This window comes from Canis lupus, chromosome 14 (genome assembly GCF_048164855.1).
Source record: "Canis lupus baileyi chromosome 14, mCanLup2.hap1, whole genome shotgun sequence".
Lineage (NCBI taxonomy): Eukaryota > Metazoa > Chordata > Mammalia > Carnivora > Canidae > Canis > Canis lupus.
In genome coordinates, this window is record NC_132851.1 from 4,834,286 (window position 1) to 4,851,015 (window position 16,730).

A 16,730-nucleotide genomic window follows, 5' to 3' on the forward strand; every position below is an offset into this window, starting at 1 on the left:
ATGAAAAACTGGAAAAAGCCTAGTTGCTGTTACGAACATTATGTAAGTCCTTTTGTGAACATGTTTTAATTATTTTGGGTAAATACATAAGAGTGAAATGTCTAGGTCATGTGAGACACACAGAGACAGAGAGGCAGAGACACAGGTAGAGGGAGAAGCAGACTCTTCATAGGAGCCCGATGCAGGACTCGATCCCAGATCCCGGGATCACAGCCTGAGCTGGAGGCAGCCACCCAACCGCTGAATCACCCAGGCATCCCTAGGCCTTCTAATTTTAAATAAAGGGTTGCCAGGACTATATTCTGCTTAGAAAATTATTCAGTAAATCAATTTTCCCCTCATCAATAGCATGGGCAAAGAGCTTCTAGATTCTTCTCAGAAATTATAACCTAAAGTTTTCTGCTATTCAACTCAATAAAAAATGTAGTTATAAGAAATCATAATTAAGACATCATTCCTTGAGAGTACACAGTTCATCAATTCCTGTTAAGACCCACATTTCATTCCTGGAGCAGAGAACTGAGTATCTGGATAGCTTTCATTTACCTCCTCCCTTTGTTATTGTTTTGTTGTTATTAATGTTCTACTTTAGAGTAGCTCGCTAAGAAACAGCTATGTGAAACTCAGTTTGTATTTACTAAGGAAGTCAACGAAGACACACTCTACTGTATCAAATCACCGATTCTCTTGTGATTCAATAGTGGGAACATCTAGGCTTCTTTTTCCAGAGCAACTCGCAGTGTTTATTTATTTATTTTATAGACCCTGTGATTCTTATGAGTAATTCTTTCTCTCTTTGGTCAGTAGGAAGCTGAGAAATTGTAGCCTATCTACTTTGCCAGAACTTCTGCTATACTGTGCATTTTTATGTATGTTACCACTAGCTTCATTTTATAATACCATCCTTAGTTTTCTTTTCATCTTCCCCCTCTTTACCTGTTTTGATTCTTTTGTATTTTGTAACTTCCTCAAATAATTCCTGGACCAAGGTGAACATGAAATTAAACTAGTTTGTTATACGTTTAAAGCACTGATATATATATATATATATATATATATATATATATATATATATATATACTGTTTGGAACAGAGGTGGAACACAAAAACAGGTTATATACCATTGTTTTCCAATTAGGGTAATTAGAGTTGTTAGCCATTTAGTAACACCAGCATTAGTCACAATAGTCAAATTGTGGAGACAACCTAAGTGTCCATCAACAGATGACTGGATAAACAAACTTCAGTATACACATGTGACAGAATATAATTCAGCCATAACAAGGAACGAAATTCTGATACATGGATGAGCCTTGAAAATATTAGTGCTAAGTGCAATAAGCCAGACACAAAAAGACAAACACTTCTGATTCCGCTTACATGAGATGTCAAAAGTAGACAAGTTCACAAAGACAGAAAAGTAGAATAGGAGTTGCCAGGACTGGGAGAGGGGAATGTGAAGTTATTGCTTAATGGTTATAGAGTTGCTGTTTGGGGTGGCGCAAGAGTTTTGGAAATAGGTGGTGGTGATGGTTATGTAACACTGTGAATGTACTCACATGCCGCTGAATCGTACACCTAAAAATGGTTAAAATGGTAAAGTTATGTTATGTGTATTTTACCATAGTAAAAAAATTTTTTAAAGCGGGTTAAATATCATTCTTTTATGATTAGGATAATTAGAATCACTAGTCTTTTAAGGTGTTGTTAGTAATTGTCATGCAGTTTTTCCACAAGGCATCCTAGAACCCATGCCACAGAGTTGGTCATCATAAAGATGATCATGTTCTATTAAAGGAACAAAGTTATAATCGAGAGTTACATTTAAGAGTACATGACCAAGGAAGCAGTAATACGTAATTGTAGAGATAACCAGAAATGTGCCATAAGAGCCAAGACACTGTAGTAGTTGTCACGGCTTAGCACTGTTGTGTGTTTACGCACAAGAGAGGGCAGTAGGGGAAGACAGCACCTGACTAGGGCAGGGGTGACCCTGTGCAAGGGGTCTGGCAATGTCTAATAGGGTACAGAAAAGTGTCCTGTTCTAGAAGACAGAGCAGTGGAGCAGAGAATCTGGAAAGGAGCCATGAGAGAGAGCCAGATAGACAGGCATACCTGTGACATACAGAGCCGTCCGGGAGGCCTAAATATGAGGGCCAAGCTTCCACCCATTGATAGGGACATAGGGCAGGACTCTAGTTTTAGGATGGAATTAGGGACCTACTTAGCTTCACAGATCAAGAACTTGGAAATAAGGAAAGCTAGCAAAAGCTTTGATAATATTTATATCCTTCAATTGAACAAGTTGGTTACAAGGAATTTCTTCCATAGAAGTAATTATCTAGCACAAAGATGTAACTATTAACACAAACATTTTAATAGCAACAGCGCGTAAAATAGTGAAACATTTGATTAACTTCAGTGCCCAGTAATAAGGAAATCCATACAGCAAAACAACACGTAATCCTTAAAAATGCTATTGCAGAAGAATTCCCAAAGGCTTGTAAAAATGGTTCCATTTCTGTGAATACTGCATACTGTTCCTTAGTTAGACAGTACTTATTTACGTAAGTACTCCACTGAAAAGATAAAAGGGGTTGTGCTGCTAACGTTTTATATTTGAAGCCATTGATGTTACTCAGAACTTCTTTGGGTTGCAGAGGGAGATCACGGGCTAAGAGAGCTCTTTCTTTTGCTCATTTCATTCATGTTGTTAAAATGTGTTATTACCTTTGTATACTTACTGAAAGAACACTTTTGTAGTCTTGCATGAATGCAGAGACAAAAAGACTGTATTAAAAAGTTTGCTTCTGGGGCGCCTGGGTGGCCCAGTCGGTTGAGCATCTGACTCTTTTTTTTTTTTTTTTTTTTTTTTTTAATTTTTTTTTATTTATTTGTGATAGTCACACAGAGAGAGAGAGAGAGGCAGAGACACAGGCAGAGGGAGAAGCAGGCTCCATGCACCGGGAGCCCGACGTGGGATTCGATCCCAGGTCTCCAGGATCGCGCCCTGGGCCAAAGGCAGGCGCCAAACCGCTGCGCCACCCAGGGATCCCGAGCATCTGACTCTTGATTTCAGCTCAGGTCATGATCTCTCTATCTCCCTCTCCCTCACTGCCCACCTTTGCCCCTTTCTGTCTCTCTCCCTCTCTAAAAACAAACAAACAAACAAACAAACAAAGAAACAAACAATTCTTCCTTGCGTTAATGCAGAGGAACCCTGCTCCATAAAAAATGCCAGTTTCATTCATTCATTCACTGAGTACTTACCTTGTGTCCAGCATTGGTTAAAACCAGACAGAGCCCTTGTTTATCGGTTGTTCAAACTCTAAGACCACCAATAACTACACCATGTGTGATTGCAGATAGTGATTAATGCTATTTAAAAAACTGAACAGGAGATAGCAAGACTAGATGGGGTAGCTGCTTCAAGAAAGGTCTTGCTCTGAGAGGCAGATATATGACCAGCTATATATGTCAACCAGGTGGAATTGTCCTGCACTGGACACTTCTCTTAAGTATAAATCATGTCATTTTAAACAATTTGTACTTATGTGCTCTGTGTTAAAGTATGGCAAGATGCCAGTGCTGTATTATTGAGAAGAAACTTGCACTAAATGTCATCTTGACTCACTTTATAATTAATTGAAAAGTCAGAAAAAGTATTACCAGGTAATTAATCTGGACTTTACAAAAGGAGCTTCAAATTTTTCTGTCCAGAAAATTTCTAGGACACCACTCTCAGTGGGTTCTGCCCCAAAGCTAGTAGCCCAGAGTACAAATTGTGACCATGGTGCCCAGCCAGTGCCGAGATAGCTCCTCCTCTTCCTCACCCATTCCCCCCCCCTCCCCCCGCCCGGCAGACGCTGCAGGGAGGCCAGGTTTGTGCTAGGGGCTCTGCTTAGAGCCTACAGAGTTCATTCTCCTCATTCATTCTGTGAAGATTTGCTGAGCGTCTAGCGTGTGCTAGGCCCTGGGTAAAAAGTAGAGAGAGAGCCAAAAAACATGCCCCTGTGCACACAGAACTTGTAGCCTAGTAGAAGAGGCAGACAATTAAGCAACAAATTACAACAAATTGTAATAACGTTATGATAAGCTGCTTTGGGAATTCCAAACATCAAGCCCATGGAGAACCGTGAGAAAAGGGATGCCAAGATACTTGCCAATCTCTTACCCATTGTATTTTTAACACAAAATTTTCAAACCTATACTGAGATAGAGTGAATAACACAATGAAGCCCCACATCCATCACCCAGCTTCAATAAATATCACCTCATAGTCAATCTTGTGTTCTCTATAGCTTGTTTTGTCTATACTGACTCCTGAAGCAAATCTCCTACATGGTTTCGTTTGTCAATATTTTTGTGTTTATTCTGTACTTAACTTATCTTCAGCTCCTGATACAGTATCTGCTCAAGGTAGGTGCTCTATAATGGAATTGATTTGTTTGCTAAACCAATAAACACTTGAGTGGATAGGAGAAAGGCACGTGACCAAGGGCACCTTCTGCCATATTGGAGTTTGGACTCCGGCCTGTGGGCACTGGGAAGTTGGTGCAGGGTCTCGAATCAGAGAGTGACCTAAAGCAGTCACTCTGTCTAAAGTGAAGAAAGAATTAGAGGTGGAGGCCTCATCCACAGAGAGGTTTTTAGGGGGCTGTTGTACAAATCCAGGCAACCAATTACACTTCTGTGTGGGAGAGGCTAAGAAACTGGAAGAAGTGAAGAGGAGGGAAGGCAGGAAAAAAAACCCCAACTAACACCCAGAGATAGAAAGAGGAAGAGGAAGGAAAGGAGCCAGTAAGACAGAACGAAGAAAAGGGGTAAATCAGAGAAAGAAGAGGGAAAGAGTATAAATGAGAGGATGCGGGGCTGTACAGAGGGAGAGGGGCACTAACGTCGGGATCCAGGCAGTTTCTTACATTGATCTCTTGTGCCACACTGGGCAAAGGCCCACTGAGAGAGGGTTGCCCATTTCCTGCCAGTTCTCTTTGCCTCTGTGGGTTGAGTGCCAGCAACACTCAAGCCACTATTTGATCCAAGGAGGTGGAGGAGGGAACAAAGGAATGGCAGTGACAATAGTTCTCAAGGTCTTGTGGGTATCCTAGAAGCATGCAGGCAATGCGGGGGCAGGGGGAGGTGAAGACTAGGCAAGAAAAGAGCTGGCAGGAACCAGACTGAGGGGGAAGAGCATCCAGCCAACTGGGAAGAGGTTCAAGGCCAGGTCTTCTCTCAGAGGGAGCTGGAAAGGGAACAGAGGCTCTGGGCAAATGACCACTGTCCCTTGAACATCTGAGCAGTGTTTAATAGAATGAGGGCGGCTCCAGGCTCCCACAGTACACTGGCAGCAAAGGAGGGGGCAGCCACTCTGTCCTAAAGCACACACTGAGCCCCGGGCATGGGAGCCCCCTGTTGTCTCTAGACTCCACCCTGCCCACCAGACTTTCAGGTTCAAGGCCTTGGCAGAGCACATCTTACGAGTGAACACCCTCTAGCACCCAAAGCTTGGCAGGCAGGGGACCAATATTTGAGATATTCCTATTTCCTAAACTGGCAAGGTTTAATAAGGTTTCCTAGGCATCATGAATATTCATTTGCTTTAGGGGTGCTGTGAAGGATTTCCCTCCATAGATAGAGCCAGCCTCCTACCGCACAGCTTCCTCTGTGGTCATAGGTGGTCATAGACTTTGGGCGCTGGCTCACAGTCATTGGTCTGGTTTGTTGATTGGGCAGAGTGATCTCCCACAGCTCCTCAGGAAAAATGAGTAGCATTTCTTCCTCTTCTTGTTCTTCTTCTTGTTCTTGTTCTTGTTCTTCTTCTCCTTCTCCTCCTCCTCCTTCTCTTCTTCTTCCTTCTTTTTCTTTTTTAGATTTTATTTAAATTCAAGTTAGTTAATATATGGTGTATTCTTAGTTTCAGGGGTACAATTGAGTGATTCATCAGTTGTATATAGCAGTGCTCATTCCATCACGTGCCTTCCTTAATGCCCATCACCCAGTTACCCCATCCCCCTACCCTACTCCCCTCTAGTGACCCTCAGTTTGTTTCCCATAGTTAAGAGTCTCTTATGGTTTGCCTCCCTCTCTGTTTGTTTGTTTTTAAGATTTTATTTATTTATGAAAGACACACACAGAGAGAGGGAAAGTCACAGGCAGAGGGAGAAGCAGGCTCCATGCAGGGAGCCTGATGTGGGACTTGATCCCGGGACTCCAGGATCACACTCTGAGCCAAAGGCAGACGCTCAACTGCTGAGCCACCTAGGCATCCCTCCCTCTGTTTTTATTTTACTTTTTCTTTCCCTTCCCCTATGTTCATCAGTTCTGCTTCTTAAATTCCACATATGAATGAAGTCATATGATATTTGTCACTTAGCATCATACACTCTAGTTCCACCCACATCATTGCAAATGACAAGGTTTCTTTCTTTTTGATGGCTGAGTAATATTCCACTGTAAGCTTTTGTTCTTGTCCTTCATTTTCCTTCTGAGCCAGCCAGAGGTTGCCACCTGCCAGTCTGCAAGTGTATTTTCTTTGCAGACTCCACCTTACCCTGGGTGGAGGCTGACCTTGGACCTTAACAGACCTTAACAGACCTGTTTGGGTAATGGCCCTGAGCTATACTCCCTAACCTAGCTTTCATTGGGCAGCAAAAGTGGAATTTTGTTAGCTCTTTGCTGCTGCTTCTGTCCAGAACTTGGTGACTTGCTCTCCTTGGGCCCCTGGAGGACCTGGAGAATGTTGTGGGTGGCCAGGCTTCTGCAGGCAAGACTTGGCCACCAGCAGAGGAAGATGTCCTGACCTGGTTTGTCACTCCCCAGGGCTCCTGGTGAGATCTCTGACTGTCTTTTTGGCTTCTTTGTGATATATATGGATAAGTTTTTCCCAAACTCTTCATGGAGTTATTTGAATCAAAAACAAAACTCAAAGAGAGAGAGAGAGAGAGAGAGAAACTCACAGGAACAGTAAACAAAAGGGACTCTAAGCAAAGGATTGGTGGATGTTATATAAATTCCCTGGGTCTGAAGCCACATATATTTTATAGTAAAGAGAACAGCCACCCTTAGTTTATCTTGCTCAAGAACATTGGTTGCAGCCTACTGTGTGCACTGTGTTCCTGTGAGAAGGACAACCTGTGACATTGCAGGTCCGGGGAAGTTCAGGCCCCATTTGATGGTTTTCCTATTTCTCTCCCTGTCCTTCCAGATGCTGTAGGCTCAGATCAAACATGAACCTCAGCCTCAAGTCTGAACATCTGAACATCTAGACTTAGCACTGGTGTTTCTAATGGTACAATACAGTAATAGCTTGTCATGCATTGGCAGAGAATAGTTCTGGATAATGACATTTTCTCTGGAATATGACCATGGAATTCCTGAAATTCATAGTTTGTAGCCATTTAAAAAAGAAAGCTTTCAATCATTTGTACTTTTCCTTAGTTAACAGAGTGGGCTGGAGCATAACTCAAACTTGTGCGAATTTAGAATTGCCATTGGACTCTCCTGGTACCATATTCTGTCCATGGGAGAAACAGCCTGCTGTTTCCCTGAATTCCAGCAGATTACCTCTGAACCAGCCATCTGTGTCCCTGCTTCTATTTTAATAGTCCAAGTTTAATAGTCAAGTTTAATAGTTTTACTTTTGCACCACTCCCCTTTGGTAGGCTCTCTAAAACCACAGATATTCATAGAATGAGAATTTTTAGAGCTAGAAGGAAATTGGAGCTGCCAATTTGTCACCGAGGGCAGGACGGCAGGTTGCTAAGGAAACCTGAGAATCCGGTGTTTGTACCACTAAGTCAAGATTGCTCTCTCTGTGCATCTGAAGGAATCAATTACCAAGACTTTGTCTCCATTGCCACTATTGAGGTCAGAGTCTTTTAAATGTATTTACAGCTTAGTTTCATGGTCACTGTTAAATCGGGAACCAGGTCCAAGGAGGAGAACACTACTACACCAGATTCCATCCCACCTACAGCAAATGTCATAGGGTTTGGAACTCCCCAAGTTTCCACTTACAGTTCATGTGCCTCTTGAGTCAGTGTGGGATGCAGCCATGGGTAAGTCTGGGCAGTTAGGAGGTGTTTGAAATAGTCCAAGTCAAAGGTCAGAGAATTGTGATGAGAACAGAGGAGCGTCCGGATTCACTCCCTGTTCCAAAGTGAGCACTGGCAGGTTTGGTGACTGATTTCTGGGCGAGTTAGGGGGGCAGTCTCAGATAAGCCAGCTCTCTAACTTGGGTGTGACATAAACCAAGGTTTAGAACACAAAGATAGGAGCTATTTTAAAAGGATAGCTAGCAGGTTTCTCTTTGTACATATATTTGAGGGGATGTGTAGGGGGAATACAGTCGTCCCTGGCATAACAAACACTCGCGTTACAACTATTCTGAAAGATGTTTATGAAATTGCTCTGACTAGGAAGATCCTGTGGTAGAAAGAGGCAGGACGCTTTGGTTCCCTGGCACTAGGTCCTTCCACTAACCAGCTATGTTCCCTGAAGCACGTCGTAACTTTCCTGAAATTTCTGAAACAGATTTTAAAGTCTCTAAAATGAGAATATTTTCAAGGTCTGTTTTCACTGTAACATCCGATGCCAGGTGTACTTTGATCAGCTCTGTCTCTTTCTCCAGGGGGGTATACTTGCTTGCTTATATTAGCGTGCTTGTGTGTTGCCCCTGATACGGCTCAGTCAGCCTCACAGCCTTGTCAGCTGAGTGCAGTAGAAGCTTTGTCTCTCTGTCGGGGTATTGCCTGCCTCCTATGGCTTGAACCTAGTGGGTTGCCTTCTGCAATGGTTGCAGGACTTAGACTTCCAGCACTGTGCAAATTCATTTGCCATTCCATTTCTGAGACTTATTTGCTATTGTACAACCTTAGCAAGGTTTTTTCGTTTTGTTTTTGTTTCTCTTTTCTTCAAGTTGTGGTAAAAAATCACATCACATAAATTCACCATTTTAACCATTTTTTAAAAAGCATACAATTTAGTAGCTCTTAGTATGTTCACAATGGGGTGCAATCATCACCCCTATCAAATTCCAGAAGATTTTCCTGATGCCCCAGGGAAACCCTGCACTCATTAAGCAGTCACTCTCCATTTCCCCTTGCCCAGGCCTGGCAACACGAATCTGCTTCCTGGCTCTTTGGATTTGTCCCTTCTAAATTTTCATGCAAATGGAGTCATAAGATATGTGATCTTTTGTGTTTGGCTTTTTTCACTTAGCAAAATGTTTTCAAGATTCATCTATGTCGTAGCATGTCAGTGCTTTGTTCCTTTGTATGGCTGAATAATATTCCACAGTACGCATATACCACATTTTGTTTATCCATGGATGTGTGGATGGATACATTTGAATTGTTTCCAACTTTTGGTAATTGCGAATAGTGCTGTTATGAATGTTTGTGTGTAACTTTTTGCTTGAACTCCTGTTTTCAATTTTTTTGGGTACATACTTAGGAGAGGAATTTCTGGATCGTATGGTAATTCTATGTTTAACTTTTGGAGGAGCTGACAAACTGTTTGCCATAGCAGCAGAACCATTTTATGTTCCCACCAGCAATTTGTGAGGGTTCCAGTGACTCTGCATCCTCACTAACACATGCTATTTTTTCATTTCTTTACTATAGTCATCCTAGTGGGTATGAAGTAATATCCCACTGTGGTCTGGGTTTGTATTTTCCCAATGACCAGTGATGTTGGTTATTTTTTTGTGTGTGCTTGTTGGCTATTTGTATATCTTTCTATTAAAATCTTTTACCCATTTCTTTTCATTGGATTGTCTTTTGTTATTGAAATGTATAAGAGTTCTTTCTATATTTTGGATACTAGATCCTTATCAGATGTATGATTTGCATATATTTCTCCCATTCAGTGGATTATCTTTTCACTTACTTTTTTTTTTTAAAGATTTTATTTATTCATGAGAGACACAGAGAGAGAGGCAGAGACATAGGCAGAGGGAGAACTAGGCTCCATGCAAAGAGCCTGATGTGGGACTCGATTCCGGGACCCCAGGATCATGCCCCGAGCTGAAGGCAGACACTCAACCACTGAGCCACCCAGGTGTCCCTATCTTTTCACTTACTTGATGGTGTTCTTTGATATACAAGTTTTTATATTTTATTAAATCCAACTCATCTATTTTTTTCTTTCATTGCTTATGTTTTTTGTGTCATATCTAAGAAGACATTGCCAAACTCAAGGTCATCAAAAGTTACCTTTTTTGTTTTTTTCTAAGATCTTTATATTTTTAGTTCTTACATGTAGGTCTTTGATTTGAGTTAATTTTTGTATATGGTCTGAGGTAGAGATCCAACCTTATACTTTGCATGTATATATCCAGTTACTTTGACAACATTTAGGAAGGTGCTTATAACTATTAGTTTAATTCCACAGCAGTTAACCATATTAACTGTGGTATGATTTCCATATATTGTGTCCATATGTAGTGGGTACTTTTGATTATCTACTGGTGTCCATTATTCCTTCTTTCTTCCTAACAGAATCCGAGTTTTGTTTAGGTACCTACTCCTCTCCCACATGATTTAGGGTAAGTGATCCCACTCTGTCCTCCAGATCTTGCTAAGTTTAAGCCTGCTATTCTCATAGTGTAGTCCCTAAGGTCCTTTCAGGAGTTTTATGGGATCAAAACTATCTTCAAAATAATACTAAAATACTATTTCCCTTTACTCTACAGCTGACATTTGCACCGATGTTGCACTGGTTGGTAAAACTGTTAGTCATTGGTGCATATTGTACACACTATTGTCTTATCATTGTATTTTTTTTTAAGATTTTATTTATTTATTCATGAGAGACACACGGAGAGAGAGGCAGAGACACAGGCAGAAGGAGAAGCAGGCTCCATGCAGGGAGCCCAATATGGGACTTGATCCCGGGTCTCCAGAATCATACCCTGGGCTGAAGGTGGCGCTAAACCGCTGAGCCACCTGGGCTGCCCTTATCATTGTATTCTTGCCTTGCACCATGCACTTGGAGGAAAAAGAATCCCAACTAGTTTCACTCAATGTCTGATGAAGTAAAAAGTTTTAATTCTATTAATTTTTGACCCTTGAATACACGTTTTTGATATCTGTATTTTTTTAAAAGATTTTATTTATTTATTCATGAGAGAGAGAGAGAGAGAGAGAGAGAGAGGCAGAGACACAGGCAGAGGCTCCATGCAGAGAGCCCACCGTGAGACTCGATCCCAGGTCTCCAGGATCACCCTGGGCCGAAGGCAATGCTACACCGCTGAGCCACCTGGGCTGCCCATTGGTATCTGTATTTTAAAAATGGCAAATGTTCATAAATCCCTTCTCCACATATTAAAGTATGATGGTTGTTTTGGGGGAAAGCACATGTGTGACTGCTTGGGTTCTGAAGTAATTTAACTCCTTTTTTGCTTGAAAGAATGACTGACAAACTATGGTTACCTAAACTTGAGGATTTGGTAGACATTATCTCAAACTTGGACAAAGTGAGACACTTCAGAGAAAACAATGGACAGTATTTGTTATCAGTGATAAAGGTCAAGCCTTGGAGCAAAATTAGAATTTTGGAAAATTTGATTTGTTACTGTGAACTTGACATCTTCCTAATATTTATTGATAGCTTCCCAATATTTGAGGGTTTATATTAATCAGATTATTTTGATATCGTATAATGAAATGTGTCAATATTTGGAAGATCTGCATAATTTAGTGAACTAATATTTTCCAAATGGCCAATGCTTAATTCTACAAAATTATGCATAGGTTAAAGATCCATTCAAGGTGCAAGATAGACCAATGGGTATAACAATATAAAAAGTTCACTGATATGATTTCAGGTCCACATTATAACTAATCTTCAGGAAACTAATCTTGAGTTTGAGTATAATATCAAGAATATCTACAATTGGGCAGCTCCGGTGGCGCAGCAGTTTAGCGCCGCCTTCAGCCCAGGGCGTGATTCTGGAGACTTGGGATCGAGTCCCGCGTCGGGCTCCCTGCATGGAGCCTGCTTCTCCCTCTGCCTGTGTCTCTGCCTCTCTCTCTCTGTCTCTCTCTCTCTCTGTCTCTCATGAATAGATAAATAAAATCTTTAAAAAAAAAAGAATATCTACAGTTATCTGACAAAGCTATGAAAATGCTTCTTCCTTTTCTAACTACATTATCTGTATAAGACTAATTTTTTCGGGATCCCTGGGTGGCGCAGCGGTTTGGCGCCTGCTTTTGGCCCAGGGCATGATCCTGGAGACCCAGGATCGAATCCCATGTCGGGCTCCCGGTGCATGGGGCCTGCTTCTCCCTCTGCCTGTGTCTCTGCCTCTCTCTCTCTCTGTGACTATCATAAATAAATAAAAAAATTAAAAAAAAAAAGACTAATTTTTTCTATATACTTTAAACAAAACAACATTGACTGTTTCTGTTTTAATTTTCACTGCAACCAATATTGATAGATATAACCTACATAAACAGTGTCCTGAGACCAATAGTTTTGATAACTGCTGGTCTAAGCCATAATGGTATCATTGAGTTAGTAATTTTATTGTTACTAGAATTTGTCCTAGCTCCGTGTATTTTGTTTTAAGCAATACTAACTTTCTTCCTTGTTTAAGCCAGAGTAATTAAAGGTTTACTATTGCTTATAGCCAAAGCATTCTGAATGGTACGCCATGGTACAAGTTTCAAACCAATGGACTATCTTTCTCTGATGAAGTGTATCTAATGCTAAAATATCTTCAGTGGTTTTTCTTTCCTATATTTTAATGCATTTTCATCATGTTTTTCTGTATTATAAATAGCATAATCATTTAAATACAAGCCATTTGATTCTTATTGTTTATCATTCACAAGCTACAGTGAGCTTAACACTATACTTACTCTCTTTTGGCTAGCCCTTGCTTTTTTTTAGCTTCTCCAAGATGTCATGCCTAATGTTGTTATCATTCTCTGAAGTCTCAAATTCTTCCGATTCCTGAGCCTGTTCTGAGTAAGGCAATAAAGATCTCATCAGCCTTAGTTTAGGACTCATTGGGGTCTAGAAAGATGTTTGCTGCTATTTACCTGGAGTTAGTGTATAGTGGGGAGTTCTGGGCTACAAGGAGCGCTTACTTTTTCTTGCCATTACATTCTCTGACTTGGTCTCCCTGTTGGTTCCCTTCCTAGTCTTTTGGTTGCCTGTGAATTTGATAGTGAACATCCAAGGTTCTTTGCCTTCACAGCATTGCTTCTCTGGAAGCAGCATTAATGGAATACTGATTTTCCTTTGAGGAACCAAGTCTTGACTTAGTGCTTGTGATTTTTCAGGGAATTCTTCTTCAAGGTACTCTTTCCATCACCTGGCAAAGAGAAAGCAGGTGGCCCAAATTAAGCCAATCAGGCTCTGTCTCCCTTTGGATATTGAATCTTGGTTGACAAGAAAGGATTAAAAACTGATGAAGTTAGCAGTGGGAAGAGATTTTTCCCTTTGTCCTTGGTACCTGAATCCTCAGACTCTCTCTAGTTCTGTCCTTTCTGAAGACTGGATATTCAAATTTTCCATAGATTTGTGAGCCACCTGTATTCTTAATAGATTGTTTTTTGCTAAAGGGAGCAGAGTCCAAATCTGTTGCTTTCAACCAAGAACTTGGACAGAGATGTGAAAAGCTGCTCTGAGCTGCTTCCTACTGGATTGGGACTCTGGTGCCCTCCCTGCCTCACTGGGGCTCTTCTGCCCTCACCCATAGATCAGAGACTAATGAATGATACTGATGGACAACAGTGGAATTAATTAACGTGGCTACCAGCTACTTACCTGGTTAAACATTCACCGTCCCTCATCAGATTCATCCATCAGATCACATCACTGCGGATATGGATCACCTGTCTGAGCCAATTCCACACTCTCTGTATCTATTCAGACAGTGCACAAGTAATGTCTTGGATGCCTGGTGGAGGATCAAGCACCACCTGGTGCTGATTCGTTTTCTCACCATCAGTTCTATGCTCATATTCTTCAGACTCAAGATTTCAAAGTATTTACAGTAGAGAAGGGACACCTACCTGTTTTACATATATCTATCATGCATTGGAAAGAACATGGAACCCAGCAGAAGAACATCTCAATTCAAATCTTAAGTTTACTACTTGCTATGTAGCCTTGGGCAAATAATTTCATTTCTCTTGAGTCTGAATTTCCTCATTTGAAAAATAGGAGTTGTAATTACTCCTGCTTTACTTGTCTCAGAGAGATTGCAAGGATCAAATTAGATGATGGATGTGACAGCTAATTCCAACAGACTGAGTTTCTAAAGGATTGGGATCTTTTACCTGCATTCCAGGTACATGGCACAGCACCTGGCTCATAGTAAATCCAACATGTTCTAGTCAACTAGAATTAGGACTAAATTGGTGATAGGAAAGAAAGAAGAGCAGATCTGGGAGCATGTGGCCTCATTATTCTGTTGTCTTATTTTTTGGCTGCTCTTTCACGACACTTTATGCTAGCTAGACTGAATTTTTACAACACTGAAAACCTGGGTTTCTTTCTCCTTAGTTACCATCAAAACTGGAACAGCCTGAAAGAACAGCTGAGCAATTCATCAGGCTCTTGTGGCTTAGAAGGAGCTGGGTGCCCACTCTAAATGAGATTTCTATTGACACAAAGGCTCCACTGGGGATGTTACAATTTTGTGGTTACCTGTTAAAGGCATTGTCCTAAGCTTGTGTGAAAGCTTTTGTAAGACCAGCTGCCTCCAGCTTTGCATTAACTTGGGCAGACTGTCAGCTCCTTTGCCACGTTGCTTCCAGACCAGAGAGATTGTTGAGTATCTCTCACAAATTTTTCTAGAATGACACAAGCCAGCATATATAGGTACATGTGCCCTTGGAATGAAGCAAAGACCGATGGAATTTTTTTATTGTTAATTAAAAATTATTGAGGTCAAATTTATATTCAATAATTACACAGAGATCTTAAGTAAGTACAATTGGATGATTTCTTTCAAATGTATATACTTAAGAAACCAACTCTCCAATCAAGATGTAGAACATTTCTGTCACCCTAGAAAGTTGTCTTCTTTCTTCTTCCTTTCAATCATTGCCCAACCGGTAGAATTTCATATAAATGGAATCATACAGTATGTTGTTTTTTGGTCTACTTTTCTGTGTCCAGATTCTTAGTTTGGAGATTTATCCTTGTTGCATGTATGTGTAACTCTTTTTCTGAAACTGCTAATGTTTCATTTTATAAATACACCACAATTTATTTATCCATAATGTTTTTGATATTTATTCTTGTTATTATGCATATCAGCCTTTCATTATTTTTTATTGCTGAGTAATATTCCATTACAAAAGACACCATAATTTGTTCATCTCTCCTCTAATTGAGAAACATTTGGGTTGTTTCTAGTTTTTGGTTATTATGAATAAAGCTGCTATAAAGATTCTTAAAAAGTCTTTTTGTGGAAGTATGTTTTATCTAGGAGTGCAACTGCTGGGTCACATAGTAGGTATATATTGACCTTCATATGAATCTGTCAGACCTTTTTCCCATGATGTGCCATTTTACATTCCCACCAATAAGGTATGAATTGTTTCATATCCCCACTTATATGTGTTTTTCAATTTAATCATATTACTGGGAATGACCTGGTTGACATCTTGCAGGGTCAGTGGCATTTTCTATATTTGCTACATACATTTCATGAGAGTGATAAGAGGATCTTGGCATCAGTTAGATGTTCTGGTACTCCACACTTGCCTTCTCCCTGTCCTTCACCAACTTCTGCTGATATTTCTTTCATAATCTCCTAAAAAATCAGACTCTTTTCCATTTTCAGAGTTATTGATATATTTAATGCTCTGACAGTTTCCATTCTGGGGTTGAACCCTTGAACCTAGGTTAAACTCTAGCTACTGTTCCAGAAAAGAGGAGAAACTTGAGGGCAAATGGCATCAGGAAAGAGGACTTCCTTTTACCTCCACCTCGTCTCAGCCTTTTAGCCTCCTTCAGGATTATAATGTCACTGGAGTGGGCAAGTCAGAGCAGACACCATGGCCATTCTAACATGTGGAACAGAAAGGTCTTTGGGTATTGAAGATGTTTTCCAGGAATCATAGGACTTAATCCAGTGATCATCAGAGCTACATCAAGAGAATGACTTCAAGGTTTTGAGTCTAAAAGGCATCTCTCTGTTGATCCTTAGACTTTCGTCTCCAAAAAACTATTGGTTTATGGGAGCTCTCCAGGGTACTGGACTTTTGCCTGAAAACATCTCTGACACCAGACTAGCCTTCTATACCTGCGTTTAACTAATATCTCTGTGTGTTTTAAACATTGCTCTCCCTATACCAGTTTTTAATTCCAACTCAAGTTCTGCATGCCTATGACTACCTTTAAGATGTTCCCTCTACTTTTCTACCTCCTCAGCCACTATGTTAGGTCAAGCTACCATGGTCTTCCAACTTAGTGCTTCTCAAAGTTTAATGAACAAATGAATCATTGGAGGTCTTGTTAGAAAGTAGATTCTAATTCTGGATTTGGGTAGGGACCAATATTTTGCAGTTCCAACAAACTCATGTGTCAGTCTGCTGCTGCTGGTCTATTGATTAGACTGAGCAGCAAAGCCCTAACTAATTTTCCCACTACCACTCTTTTCCCTCAATGCTAGAGTTATCATTTTGAAAACAAAGCCTTTCAGAGACTTCTAGTTATGCTTAGAATGAAATCTAGTCTCCTTGTGGCTAGAAGACCCTTGCTTCATG

At 40.7% G+C, this 16,730-nt stretch overlaps 1 long non-coding RNA gene across 2 annotated transcripts in view; it reads right to left on the reverse strand.

Annotated features, from left to right (window-relative positions):
• The window catches only part of LOC140603636 (uncharacterized), a 17,311-nt gene extending 9,195 nt beyond the window's left edge, over positions 1–8,116 (reverse strand). Inside the window, exon 1 of one of the 2 annotated variants that reach the window (XR_012006551.1) lies at positions 8,017–8,116. This is a non-coding gene — a long non-coding RNA (uncharacterized lncRNA). The remainder of the gene's footprint in view (positions 1–8,016) is intronic. The other variant, XR_012006550.1, reaches the window with a different exon arrangement.
• Positions 8,117–16,730: the final 8,614 nt, after the last annotated feature.